We start from the raw sequence: 15,389 nt of genomic DNA, 5'->3' as shown, positions 1-15,389 counted from the left end.
TTAGGGAACAAACGTCACTCCCTGCCTTTGAAAAAGAGGTATTCTGTGATCTTCCTAAACCCTCTGGGAGCGGAAGAGCGACCGAATGGAAAGGACTGACCGTGAAAATGAGTATCCTGTAATGCGAATCTGAGAAAAGCCCGATGAGGAAACCCAATGGAGTTCAGTAAACAGGCATCCTTGAAGACAAGGGTCGCGTAAAACCCCCTTTTCTTCTTCAAACTAGCAATCACAGACTGAAAGGATTCTAAGGCCAGAATAGGCCTAGCCGAGCCATCTGGCTTTGGCACGGGAAAAGAAAACAAAGGCCTGAGAAATGCCCTGATTCAAATGATATGTGAAGACAGGGATCAACACCCTTTGCGGTTAGAAGCATCTGGAGCGCCGCCTGCAATATGACTGTCTTGTCATCGTAAGCCGGCCGACCCATGCCGAAGGACCACTGAGACGGTTGGACTCCCAAATCGAGTCTGTAACAGACAGGCGCCTAACCTGGGACCCCCTCGGTGGTAGGAAGGTCTGACCTGTGGTGAGTGTGTTGGATGACCTAAAATCAGACTGGACTGAGGATGCTGAACCTCTGCTTCAGCCTGCTACCCTGAGATCCCTTGGCGACGGAGATACCGCCCCTGACCTGGAGTCGAAAGCCTGAAAGGGCACGGAAAGATCTAAAGGAAAGACCGGTAAAGGTCCGTCTTGGAGCTGGGGCAACAGTAGGGGAAAGAGAAATGGACTTACCCCCAATGGTTCGAGAAATCATGCAGGAAGTTCCTTCCCCTGAACCAGCTGCCCCTTAGGATTCCATGTTCACCTGTCACTGGCGCAGCCCCAGAGGTCGTCGGGTTAAGACAGCCTAAGCGAAAATGCAGGTTCCGAGTATACAGACGTGGAGACCTCAAAAGAATATAAAGCAGAATCGTCATTCTGATCTGTCCCAAAGCATCAGTTGATCCTGATGCGAATTATCCAGTAATCCTAGAGGACAATTGTTCCACAACCTACCTGCTCCGGATAAGGCCGAACCCCTGCTGTCGTATATGTCTCTCAAATGGGTCCCTCAGCAAGGCTGCCCCAGGAAAAACGGCAGCCTTTTGGACCGACGATACATTGAGGGTTATACCCTGGAGAGGTCTGATATCGTTTCCTGCTATCTGCGGGAAAAGGATAGGCAAACAAACATTGTTCGATACCTGAAATTGTGAATTCAGGTGTTTCCCGGCCGCCTACCGGAGAATGCCCAGCTCATTCGAAACCGAACAAGCCGCTGTCATTTCTTCCTTGGCGTCAAACCCCGAGGGACCTGAAGTGTCCGACCTCTTTACCTGCAGCACCAGACGAACTGCTGTACAATACGCCTCAATATCCTGAGATACTGGTTCAGACTGCACCTAAACATAATCCGTATCTCGTGTAACCTGGAGGTTAGCAAGATCCTTTTAGAAACCTGAAAACGTGCAGTCGTATGTCTCCAGGACCCAGAGACACTGGTCGGACTGCACCGAAAACAGACATCCTAGGTATCCCGGACATCCATTGCCTCCTTCCAGAGAGGTCTATCATCCGCAGCGTCGTGTAACACTGAGGTTAGCAACCTCCTTTTAGAAACCTGGGAAGCAGAAATGACGGACGGGGTCTCTGGTAACGGTGACCTTACCTGCATAAGCTGAGCTGATCAAACAGGAGCGTCCTGCAGCTGCATTGAGGGCTAATTAGATGGCTCCACCGCACAATCTACACAGAACTGGGAATTCTCTGTCCTGGGTGTTACGTTTAGTTAAACGAAAAGAGAAAAGACAGGTTAAAGAAGTGTAACCCTCTAAAAACTCTTGCACTATAACCTGCAGTGACAGGCCATATCCCTTAAAGTTGGTGTTTGATGGAATTCCATCTGTGTTCAGATGTCCCCGCTATAAGCGTACCGAGCCACAGCGGCTATTTGGCTGACACCACACACATTCCCCCAAATTACACACCGTATTATTACCAAGTGACACAAAGAAGTAATAAAGGGGTGACAACACCCGTGTATGTTGTGTACTGCTAATTCAGTAAGCTCCGCTGGTTGCCCAAAATGGCAGGCAGCCTGTGAGTAAAGCCGGGGGAAAAATCAATGTGGCAGGGTGAAGAAATGTGGGACGTGAACCCAGGTCTTCGATATTATTGTAAATATTCAGTGAGCCTAACTGTGTCCTGATAAAGAGCAGTAGTGAGCTGACTTCATATACCAGAAACAGGGGACTCCGTGTTGAATTAACAGCACTAGCCCCCCTTACAAAGGGGCACTGACCTAAGCGTTAGGTTTAAGCCCCCCCACTCTGGTGCCTAACTTTAAAATCGACGGCGCTAGTTGATTATATATGCATATCTAGATATAATCCAATATAACATTATACATAATACAAACTATATAAAATATAATATAATATACATACAAGATATGTATGTATATATATATATATATATATATATATATATATATACATACCCAGCACAACTATATACATCTATTTATCATATATATATATGTATGCCACAGGAGGAACACATTAAGAAAAGACCACTCACTGCAGTGATAAGAAGATCCTGACACTCACAGCAAGCCGTGGAGTCCGGGTAGAGGTTTCCCCTGCAGAGAGGAAATGGCCGCCAGCACCAACCAAGTCGCAGGTGGCCGCCGGGAGCCGAGGTCCAAGACGGGAGGAAGCCCCGCCCCCCGTTATGTGCACTGCAACCCGGGTGCTTCATGAGCCACAGAAGCCTATTAATTTAAAAACTGTAGCCTTCCTGCCCTAAGTCAGCGGGGAGCGTCCTGCCTCCCCCGTCGATCACACGCGCCGCTGCCGGGGAGCTGAGCCCGCCGAGCAGTGCGGGAGAAAGCTCCGCACCCTATGCTCGAACTGTGTTCTGTATCAAGCTCCCGCGCAAACTTAGCGGGGAGCGCCCTGCATCCCCTGACGGCCCTGTGAGCCGCGGCTGGGGAGCGGGGACACTTAGCCCGCCGGGTCGAGCGGGATTAAGCTCCGCCCCCCTAGTTATGGCGCCTAAATATAAAGGTGCCATCTAAAATAAAAATCTTTTTTTTTTTTTTTTGTCATGCATTACACAGAGGGGGGTTAGATCAGGGACCCTGAGCGTGGCCCCCATGTATGGGAGCAGGGAACGGTGAGTGAATATAAAAGACACAGCACACATCATCACAGTTTTAGATTGGTGTCTGTACTCACCGCTGTTGCAGGATTCCTGATGGAGTGGCCCCGACACGCGCCGCACGCAGCGGTGTCCGACCACTTATACTCACCGCTGCCATGCTGCCGGAATCTTCTGCTGGTGGAGCGGCCCCGACACGCGCCGCACGCAGCGGTGTCCGGCCAGCTCAGGAGAGCTCAGTGTCTCCCTCAGCCGGGGCCCATCCCGAGCCGCACGCAGCTGCGATGGGACCCCGCCGGCAGCTCCCGCGGTGCAGACTGGCAGTGGCAGAGCTGCCAGTCTGTGTGTGTAAGAAAGAAAAATAAAAATAATAAAGAAAAAATAAGAATTTACTTACCGATAATTCTATTTCTCATAGTCCGTAGTGGATGCTGGGAACTCCGAAAGGACCATGGGGATTAGCGGCTCCGCAGGAGACTGGGCACAAAAGTAAAGCTTTAGGACTACCTGGTGTGCACTGGCTCCTCCCCCTATGACCCTCCTCCAAGCCTCAGTTAGGATACTGTGCCCGGACGAGCGTACACAATAAGGAAGGATTTTGAATCCCGGGTAAGACTCATACCAGCCACACCAATCACACCGTACAACTTGTGATCTGAACCCAGTTAACAGCATGATAACAGAGGAGCCTCTGAAAAGATGGCTCACAACAATAATAACCCGATTTTTGTAACAATAACTATGTACAAGTATTGCAGACAATCCGCACTTGGGATGGGCGCCCAGCATCCACTACGGACTATGAGAAATAGAATTATCGGTAAGTAAATTCTTATTTTCTCTGACGTCCTAGTGGATGCTGGGAACTCTGAAAGGACCATGGGGATTATACCAAAGCTCCCAAACGGGCGGGAGAGTGCGGATGACTCTGCAGCACCGAATGAGAGAACTCCAGGTCCTCCTCAGCCAGAATATCAATTTTGTAGAATTTAGCAAACGTGTTTGCCCCTGACCAAGTAGCTGCTCGGCAAAGTTGTAAAGCCGAGACCCCTCGGGCAGCCGCCCAAGATGAGCCCACTTTCCTTGTGGAATGGGCTTTTACAGATTTTGGCTGTGGCAGGCCTGCCACAGAATGTGCAAGCTGAATTGTACTACAAATCCAACGAGCAATAGTCTGCTTAGAAGCAGGAGCACCCAGCTTGTTGGGTGCATACAGGATAAACAGCGAGTCAGATTTTCTGACTCCAGCCGTCCTGGAAACATATATTTTCAGGGCCCTGACTACGTCCAGCAACTTGAAATCCTCCAAGTCCCTAGTAGCCGCAGGTACCACAATAGGCTGGTTTAAGTGAAACGCTGAAACCACCTTAGGGAGAAATTGAGGACGAGTCCTCAATTCTGCCCTGTCCGTATGAAAAATTAGGTAAGGGCTTTTATAGGATAAAGCCGCCAATTCTGAGACACGCCTGGCTGAAGCCAGGGCTAACAGCATTACCACTTTCCATGTGAGATATTTTAAGTCCACAGTGGTGAGTGGTTCAAACCAATGTGATTTTAGGAACCCCAAAACTACATTGAGATCCCAAGGTGCCACTGGAGGCACAAAAGGAGGCTGTATATGCAGTACCCCCTTGACAAACGTCTGAACTTCAGGAACTGAAGCTAGTTCTTTCTGGAAGAAAATCGACAGGGCCGAAATTTGAACCTTAATGGACCCTAATTTTAGGCCCATAGACAGTCCTGTTTGCAGGAAATGCAGGAAACGACCCAGTTGAAATTCCTCTGTAGGGGCCTTCCTGGCCTCACACCACGCAACATATTTACGCCAAATACGGTGATAATGTTGCACAGTTACATCCTTCCTGGCTTTGATCAGGGTAGGGATGACTTCATCCGGAATGCCTTTTTCCTTCAGGATCCGGCGTTCAACCGCCATGCCGTCAAACGCAGCCGCGGTAAGTCTTGGAACAGACAGGGTCCCTGCTGGAGCAGGTCCTTTCTTAGAGGTAGAGGCCACGGGTCCTCCGTGAGCATCTCTTGAAGTTCCGGGTACCAAGTCCTTCTTGGCCAATCCGGAGCCACGAGTATAGTTCTTACTCCTCTCCTTCTTATGATTCTCAGTACCTTGGGTATGAGAGGCAGAGGAGGGAACACATACACTGACTGGTACACCCACGGTGTTACCAGAGCGTCCACAGCTATTGCCTGAGGGTCCCTTGACCTGGCGCAATATCTGTCTAGTTTTTTGTTGAGGCGGGACGCCATCATGTCCACCTTTGGTTTTTCCCAACGGTTCACAATCATGTGGAAGACTTCTGGGTGAAGTCCCCACTCCCCCGGGTGGAGGTCGTGTCTGCTGAGGAAGTCTGCTTCCCAGTTGTCCACTCCCGGAATGAACACTGCTGACAGTGCTATCACATGATTTTCCGCCCAGCGAAGAATCCTTGCAACTTCCGTCATTGCCCTCCTGCTTCTTGTGCCGCCCTGTCTGTTTACGTGGGCGACTGCCGTGATGTTGTCCGACTGGATCAACACCGGCTGACCCTGAAGCAGAGGCCTTGCTTGACTTAGGGCATTGTAAATGGCCCTTAGTTCCAGGATATTTATGTGAAATGACGTTTCCATGCTTGACCACAAGCCCTGGAAATTTCTTCCCTGTGTGACTGCTCCCCAGCCTCTCAGGCTGGCATCCGTGGTCACCAGGACCCAGTCCTGAATGCCGAATCTGCGGCCCTCTAGAAGATGAGCACTCTGCAACCACCACAGGAGAGACACCCTTGTCCTTGGAGACAGGGTTATCCGCTGATGCATCTGAAGATGCGATCCGGACCATTTGTCCAGCAGATCCCACTGAAAAGTTCTTGCGTGGAATCTGCCGAATGGAATCGCTTCGTAAGAAGCCACCATTTTTCCCAGGACCCTTGTGCATTGATGCACTGACACTTGGCCTGGTTTTAGGAGGTTCCTGACTAGCTCGGATAACTCCCTGGCTTTCTCCTCCGGGAGAAACACCTTTTTCTGGACTGTGTCCAGAATCATCCCTAGGAACAGCAGACGTGTCGTCGGAATCAGCTGCGATTTTGGAATATTTAGAATCCACCCGTGCTGTCGTAGTACTACTTGAGATAGTGCTACTCCGACCTCTAACTGTTCCCTGGACCTTGCCCTTATCAGGAGATCGTCCAAGTAAGGGATAATTAAGACGCCTTTTCTTCGAAGAAGAATCATCATTTCGGCCATTACCTTGGTAAAGACCCGGGGTGCCGTGGACAATCCAAACGGCAGCGTCTGAAACTGATAATGACAGTTCTGTACCACAAACCTGAGGTACCCTTGGTGAGAAGGGCAAATTGGGACATGGAGGTAAGCATCCTTGATGTCCAGAGACACCATATAGTCCCCTTCTTCCAGGTTCGCTATCACTGCTCTGAGTGACTCCATCTTGAATTTGAACCTTTGTATGTAAGTGTTCAAGGATTTCAGATTTAAAATAGGTCTCACCGAGCCGTCCGGCTTCGGTACCACAAACAGCGTGGAATAATACCCCTTTCCCTGTTGTAGGAGGGGTACCTTAATTATCACCTGCTGGGAATACAGCTTGTGAATGGCTTCCAATACCGCCTCCCTGTCGGAGGGAGACGTTGGTAAAGCAGACTTCAGGAACCGGCGAGGGGGAGACGTCTCGAATTCCAATTTGTACCCCTGAGATACTACCTGCAGGATCCAGGGGTCCACTTGCGAGTGAGCCCACTGCGCGCTGAAATTCTTGAGACGGGCCCCCACCGTGCCTGAGTCTGCTTGTAAGGCCCCAGCGTCATGCTGAGGACTTGGCAGAAGCGGGGGAGGGCTTCTGTTCCTGGGAAGAGGCTGCCTGCTGCAGTCTTTTTCTCCTTCCTCTGCCCCGGGGCAGATATGAGTGGCCTTTTGCCCGCTTACCCTTATGGGGACGAAAGGACTGAGCCTGAAAAGACGGTGTCTTTTTCTGCTGAGAGGTGACCTGGGGTAAAAAGGTGGATTTCCCAGCCATTGCCGTGGCCACCAGGTCCGATAGACCGACCCCAAATAACTCCTCCCCTTTATACGGCAATACTTCCATATGCCGTTTGGAATCCGCATCACCTGACCACTGTCGCGTCCATAACCCTCTTCTGGCAGAAATGGACAGCGCACTTACTCTTGATGCCAGAGTGCAAATATCCCTCTGTGCATCTCGCATATATAGAAATGCATCCTTTAAATGCTCTATAGTCCATAATATACTGTCCCTGTCCAGGGTATCAATATTTTCAGTCAGGGAATCCGACCAAGCCACCCCAGCACTGCACATCCAGGCTGAGGCGATTGCTGGTCGCAGTATAATACCAGTATGTGTGTATATACTTTTTAGGATATTTTTCAGCTTCCTATCAGCTGGTTCCTTGAGGGCGGCCGTATCAGGAGACGGTAACGCCACTTGTTTTGATAAGCGTGTGAGCGCCTTATCTACCCTAGGGGGTGTTTCCCAACGCGCCCTAACCTCTGGCGGGAAAGGGTATAATGCCAATAATTTTTTAGAAATTAGCAGTTTTTTATCGGGGGAAACCCACGCTTCATCACACACCTCATTTAATTCATCTGATTCAGGAAAAACTACGGGTAGTTTTTTCACACCCCACATAATACCCTTTTTTGTGGTACTCGTAGTATCAGAAATGTTCAAAACCTCCTTCATTGCCGTGATCATGTAACGTGTGGCCCTACTGGAAAATACGTTTGTTTCCTCACCGTCGACACTGGAGTCAGTGTCCGTGTCTGGGTCTGTGTCGACCATCTGAGGTAACGGGCGCTTTAGAGCCCCCGACGGTGTTTGAGACGCCTGTACAGGTAATAATAAGAATTTACTTACCGATAATTCTATTTCTCATAGTCCGTAGTGGATGCTGGGGACTCCGTAAGGACCATGGGGGATAGCGGCTCCGCAGGAGACTGGGCACATCTAAAGAAAGCTTTAGGACTATCTGGTGTGCACTGGCTCCTCCCCCTATGACCCTCCTCCAAGCCTCAGTTAGGATACTGTGCCCGGACAAGCGTACACAATAAGGAAGGATTTTGAATCCCGGGTAAGACTCATACCAGCCACACCAATCACACCGTATAACCTGTGATCTGAACCCAGTTAACAGCATGATAACAGAGGAGCCTCTGAAAAGATGGCTCACAACAATAATAACCCGATTTTTGTAACAATAACTATGTACAAGTATTGCAGACAATCCGCACTTGGGATGGGCGCCCAGCATCCACTACGGACTATGAGAAATAGAATTATCGGTAAGTAAATTCTTATTTTCTCTAACGTCCTAAGTGGATGCTGGGGACTCCGTAAGGACCATGGGGATTATACCAAAGCTCCCAAACGGGCGGGAGAGTGCGGATGACTCTGCAGCACCAAATGAGAGAACTCCAGGTCCTCCTCAGCCAGAATATCAATTTTGTAGAATTTTACAAACGTATTTGCTCCTGACCAAGTAGCTGCTCGGCAAAGTTGTAATGCCGAGACCCCTCGGGCAGCCGCCCAAGATGAGCCCACCTTCCTTGTGGAGTGGGCATTTACAGATTTTTGGCTGTGGCAGGCCTGCCACAGAATGTGCAAGCTGAATTGTACTACAAATCCAACGAGCAATAGTCTGCATAGAAGCAGGAGCACCCAGCTTGTTGGGTGCATACAGGATAAACAGCGAGTCAGATTTCCTGACTCCAGCCCTCCTGGAAACATATATTTTCAGGGCCCTGACAACGTCTAGCAACTTGGAGTCCTCCAAGTCCCTAGTAGCCGCAGGCACCACAAATAGGTTGGTTCAGGTGAAACGCTGAAACCACCTTAGGGAGAAACTGAGGACGAGTCCTCAATTCCGCCCTGTCCGAATGGAACATCAGATAAGGGCTTTTTCAGGATAAAGCCGCCAATTCTGACACGCGCCTGGCCCAGGCCAGGGCCAACAGCATGACCACTTTCCATGTGAGATATTTTAACTCCACAGATTTAAGTGGTTCAAACCAATGTGACTTTTGGAACCCAAAACTACATTGAGATCCCAAAGTGCCACTGGAGGCACAAAAGGAGGCTGTATATGCAGTACCCCTTTTACAAACGTCTGAACTTCAGGGACTGAAGCTAGCTCTTTTTGGAAGAAAATTGACAGGGCCGAAATTTGAACCTTAATGGACCCCAATTTCAGGCCCATAGACACTCCTGTTTGCAGGAAATGTAGGAATCGACCCAGTTGAATTTCCACCGTCGGGCCTTACTGGCCTCGCACCACGCAACATATTTTCGCCAATTGCGGTGATAATGTTTTTGCGGTAACATCCTTCCTGGCTTTGATCAGGATAGGGATGACTTCATCCGGAATGCCTTTTTTCCTTCAGGATCCGGCGTTCAACCGCCATGCCGTCAAACGCAGCTGCGGTAAATCTTGGAACAGACAGGGTCCTTGCTGGAGCAGGTCCCTTCTTAGAGGTAGAGGCCACGGATCCTCCGTGAGCATCTCTTGAAGTTCCGGTTACCAAATCCTTCTTGGCCAATCCGGAGCCACGAATATAGTGCTTACTCCTCTCCATCTTATCAATCTCAGTACCTTGGGTATGAGAGGCAGAGGAGGGAACACATACCCTGACTGGTACACCCACAGTGTTACCAGAGCGTCTACAGCTATTGCCTGAGGGTCCCTGGACCTGGCGCAATACCTGTCGAGTTTTTCCCAACGGTTTATAATCATGTGGAAGACTTCTGGGTGAAGTCCCCACTCTCCCGGGTGGAGGTCGTGCTGAGGAAGTCTGCTTCCCAGTTGTCCACTCCCGGAATGAATACTGCTGACAGTGCTATCACATGATTTTCCGCCCAGCGAAGAATCCTTGCAGCTACTGCCATTGCCCTCCTGCTTCTTGTGCCACCCTGTTTATGTGGGTGACTGCCGTGATGTTGTCCGACTGGATCAACACCGGCTGACCTTGAAGCAGAGGTCTTGCTAAGCTTAGAGCATTGTAAATGTCCCTTAGCTTCAGGATATTTATGAAGTGATGTCTCCAGGCTTGACCATAAGTCCTGGATATTCCTTCCCTGTGTGACTGCTACCCAGCCTCGCAGGCTGGCATCCGTGGTTACCAGGACCCAGTCCTGAATGCCGAATCTGCGGCCCTCTAGAAGATGAGCACTCTGCAACCACCAGAGGAGGGACACCCTTGTCCTTGGTGACAGGGTTATCCGCTGATGCATCTGAAGATGCGACCCGGACCATTTGTCCAGCAGGTCCCACTGGAAAGTTCTTGCGTGGAATCTGCCGAACGGGATTGCTTCGTAGGAAGCCACCATTTTACCCAGAACCCTTGTGCATTGATGCACTGAGACTTGGCTCGGTTTTAGGAGGTTCCTGACTAGCTCGGATAACTCCCTGGCTTTCTCCTCCGGGAGAAACACCTTTTTCTGGACTGTGTCCAGGATCATCCCTAGGAACAGAAGACAAGTCGTCGGAACCAGCTGCGATTTTGGAATATTGAGAATCCAACCGTGCTGCAGCAACACTACCTGAGATAGTGCTACACCGACCTCCAACTGTTCCCTGGATCTTACCCTTATCAGGGAATTGTCCAAGTAAGGGATAACTAAAATTCCCTTCCTTTGAAGGAATATCATCATTTCGGCCATTACCTTGGTAAAGACCCGGAGTGCCGTGGACCATCCATACGGCAGCGTCTGAACTGATAGTGACAGTTCTGTACCATAAACCTGAGGTACCCTTGGTGAGAAGGGTAAATTTTAACATGAAGGTAAGCATCCTTGATGTCCCGAGACATCATGTAGTCCCCTTCTTCCAGGTTCGCAATCACTGCTCTGAGTGACTCAATCTTGAATTTGAACCTCTGTATGTAAGTGTTCAAAGAGTTTAGATTTAGAATCGGTCTCACCGAGCCGTCCGGCTTCGGTACCACAACAGTGTGGAATAATACCCCGTTCCCTGTTGCAGGAGGGGTATCTTGATTATCACCTGCTGGGAATACAGCTTGTGAATGGCTTCCAAAACTGTCTCCCTGTCAGAAGGAGACATCGGTAAAGCCGACTTTAGGAAACGGCGAGGGGGAGACGTCTCAAATTCTAATTTGTACCCCTGAGATATCACCTGAAGGATCCAGGGGTCTACTTGCGAGTGAGCCCACTGCGCGCTGAAATTCATTGAGACGGGCCCCCCACCGTGCCTGATTCTGCTTGTAAAGCCCCAGCGTATACTGAGGGCTTGGCAGAGGCGGGAGAGGGTTTCTGTTCCTGGGAACTGGATGATTTCTGCAGCCTTTTTCCTCTCCCTCTGTCACGGGGCAGAAATGAGGAACCTTTTGGCCGCTTATCCACGAAAAGACTGCGCCTGATAATACGGCGTCTTCTCATGTTGAGAGGCGACCTAGGGTACAAACGTGGATTTCCCAGCTGTTGCCGTGGCCACCAGGTCTGAAAGACCGACCCCAAATAACTCCTCCCCTTAATAAGGCAATACTTCCAAATGCCGTTTGGAATACGCATCACCTGACCACTGACGTGTCCATAACCCTCTACTGGTAGAAATGGACAACGCACTTAGACTTGATGCCAGTCGGCAAATATTCCGCTGTGCATCACGCATATATAGAAATGCATCTTTCAAATGCTCTATAGGCAAAAATATACTGTCCCTATCTAGGGTATCAATATTTTCAGTCAGGGAATCCGACCACGCCAACCCAGCACTGCACATCCAGGCTGAGGCGATTGCTGGTCGCAGTATAACACCAGTATGTGTGTAAATACATTTTAGGATACCCTTCTGCTTTCTATCAGCAGGATCCTTAAGGGCGGCCATCTCAGGAGAGGATAGAGCCCCTTACAAGCGTGTGAGCGCTTTATCCACCCTAGGGGGTGTTTCCCAACGCACCCTAACCTCTGGCGGGAAAGGATATAATGCCAATAACATTTTAGAAATTATCAGTTGTTATCGGGGGAAACCCACGCATCATCACACACCTCATTTAATTTCTCAGATTCAGGAAAACTACAGGTAGTTTTTCCTCACCGAACATAATACCCCTTTTTGGTGGTACTCGTATTATCAGAAATGTGTAAAACATTTTTCATTGCCTCAATCATGTAACGTGTGGCCCTACTGGAAGTCACATTTGTCTCTTCACCGTCGACACTGGAGTCAGTATCCGTGCCGGCGTCTATATCTGCCATCTGAGGTAACGGGCGCTTTATAGCCCCTGACGGCCTATGAGACGTCTGGACAGGCACAAGCTGAGTAGCCGGCTGTCTCATGTCAACCACTGTCTTTTATACAGAGCTGACACTGTCACGTAATTTCTTCCAACAGTTCATCCACTCAGGTGTCGACCCCCTAGGGGGTGACATCACTATTACAGGCAATCTGCTCCGTCTCCACTTAATTTTTCTCCTCATACATGTCGACACAAAAGTACCGACATACAGCACACACACAGGGAATGCTCTGATAGAGGACAGGACCCCACTAGCCCTTTGGGAAGACAGAGGGAGAGTTTGCCAGCACACACCAGAGCGCTATATATATACAGGGATAACCTTATATAAGTGTTTTTCCCCTTATAGCTGCTGTATAGTTAATACTGCGCCTAATTTGTGCCCCCCTCTCTTTTTTAACCCTTTCTGTAGTGTAGTGACTGCAGGGGAGAGCCAGGGAGCTTCCCTCCAACGGAGCTGTGAGGGAAAATGGCGCCAGTGTGCTGAGGAGATAGGCTCCGCCCCTTTATCGGCTGCCTTATCTCCCGTTTTTTTATGTATTTTGGCAGGGGTTAAATGCATCCATATAGCCCAGGAGCTATATGTGATGCATTTTTTGCCATCCAAGGTGTTTATTATTGCGTCTCAGGGCGCCCCCCCCAGCGCCCTGCACCCTCAGTGACCGGAGTGTGAAGTGTGCTGAGAGCAATGGCGCACAGCTGCAGTGCTGTGCGCTACCTTGTTGAAGACAGGACGTCTTCTGCCGCCGATTTTTCGGACCTCTTCTGCCTTCTGGCTCTGTAAGGGGGCCGGCGGCGCGGCTCTGGGACCCATCCAAGCTGGGCCTGTGATCGTCCCTCTGGAGCTAATGTCCAGTAGCCTAAGAAGCCCAATCCACTCTGCACGCAGGTGAGTTCGCTTCTTCTCCCCTTAGTCGATCGATGCAGTGAGCCTGTTGCCAGCAGGTCTCACTGAAAATAAAAAACCTAAACTAAAACTTTCACTAAGAAGCTCAGGAGAGCCCCTAGTGTGCACCCTTCTCGTTCGGGCACAGAGATCTAACTGAGGCTTGGAGGAGGGTCATAGGGGGAGGAGCCAGTGCACACCAGATAGTCCTAAAGCTTTCTTTAGATGTGCCCAGTCTCCTGCGGAGCCGCTATCCCCCATGGTCCTTACGGAGTCCCCAGCATCCACTTAGGACGTTAGAGAAAACTGATTTGCCGGCTGTCTCATGTCGTCAACAGTCTTTTGTAAAGTGCTGACGCTATCACGTAATTCCTTCCATAAGACCATCCAGTCAGGTGTCGACTCCCTAGGGCAGGGGTGGCCAACCAGTCAGAGGCAATGAGCCAGAAAAGATCTGTAGTCAAGGGGAGGAGCCACTATCATGCGCGCGCCTTCGGCGCGCGTGCAAAAATGGGGGCGTGGCCTAGTTGTCACAAAAAGCCACACCCCATTTTTGTAGGAGCATGACCTTGTGTCATAACCCCGTTTTTAGTCATGTTGTACAGTGCCACATACATATAATGCCCCAGTACAGTGCCACATACATATAATGCCCCAGTACAGTGCCACATACATATAATGCCCCAGTACAGTGCCACATACATATAAAAACACCAAACGGGTGCCTCCACAGTGCCAGATACATATGTGCCCCCACAGTGCCAGATACATATGTGCCCCCACAGTGCCAGATTCATATTTGCCCCCTGTGCCAGATACACGTGCTCCACAGTTCCAGGTACACATATGCTCCACAGTGCCAGATACATATACGCCCCCAGTGCCAGATAAATATATGCCCCACAGTGCTAGATACATATGCCCCCACAGTGCCAGATACATATACCCCCAGTGCCAGATACACATTTCCCCACAGTGCCAGATATGCCCCCAGTGCCAGATACAGATATGCCCCCAGTGCCAGATACACATGTCCCCACAGTGCTAGATATGCTACACAGTGCCAGTAATACATATGCCCCACGATGCCAGATATGCCCCCAGTGCCAGATACACATGTCCCCACAGTGCTAGATATGCCACACAGTGCCAGTAATACATATGCCCCACGATGCCAGATATGTCCCCAGTGCCATATACATATATGCCCGCAGTGCCAGATATGCCCTCAGTGCCAGATACACGTGTCCCCACAGTGCCAGATATGTCCCCAGTGCCAGCTACATATATGTCCCCGCAGTGCCAGATATGTCCCCAGTGCCAGCTACATATATGTCCCCGCAGTGCCAGATATGCCCCAGTGCCAGCTACATATGTCCCCGCATTGCCAGATATGCCCCCAGTGCCCGCTACATATGTCCCTGCAGTGCCAGCTATACCCCTAGTGCCAGATACACATGTCCCCACAGTGCTAGATATGCCACACAGTGTCAGTAATACATATGCCCCACGATGCCAGATATGTCCCCAGTGCCATATACATATATGCCCGCAGTGCCAGATATGCCCTCAGTGCCAGATATGCCCCAGTGCCAGCTACATATATGTCCCCGCAGTGCTAGATATGCCCCAGTGCCAGCTACATATGCCCCCAGTGCCCGCTATATATGTCCCTGTAGTGCCAGATATGCCCCCACAGAGAGCTCTCCCCCCCCCTTCCTTGAGCTGCTCACCACGCTGCTGCATATGAGGGGAGGAGAGCGCAGCATGCGCCTCTCCTGCCCCTCAGCCGCACTCTCCAGCAGCGCCGGTGACTATCTTCAATTCGGCGCCGGGCCGTGAGCCAATCAGAGCTTACGGTCCGGCAGCCAATCAGGACCCTTAGCTGCCGGACCGTGAGCACTGATTGGCTCACGGGCCCGCACTGAATTGAGATAATCACTGCAGCAGGAGGAGAGTGGGAGGAGTGTTCCAGGCTGTGTCGGGCAGCGGTGGCCGGCAGCAGATCGAGCCGCATGCGGAGGATGAAAGAGCCGCATGCGGCTCGAGAGCCGCGGGTTGGCCACCGCTGCCCTAG

The sequence above is a fragment of the Pseudophryne corroboree genome, chromosome 1 (genome assembly GCF_028390025.1).
Source record: "Pseudophryne corroboree isolate aPseCor3 chromosome 1, aPseCor3.hap2, whole genome shotgun sequence".
NCBI lineage: Eukaryota > Metazoa > Chordata > Amphibia > Anura > Myobatrachidae > Pseudophryne > Pseudophryne corroboree.
Note: the sequence above shows the minus strand (reverse complement) of the source record.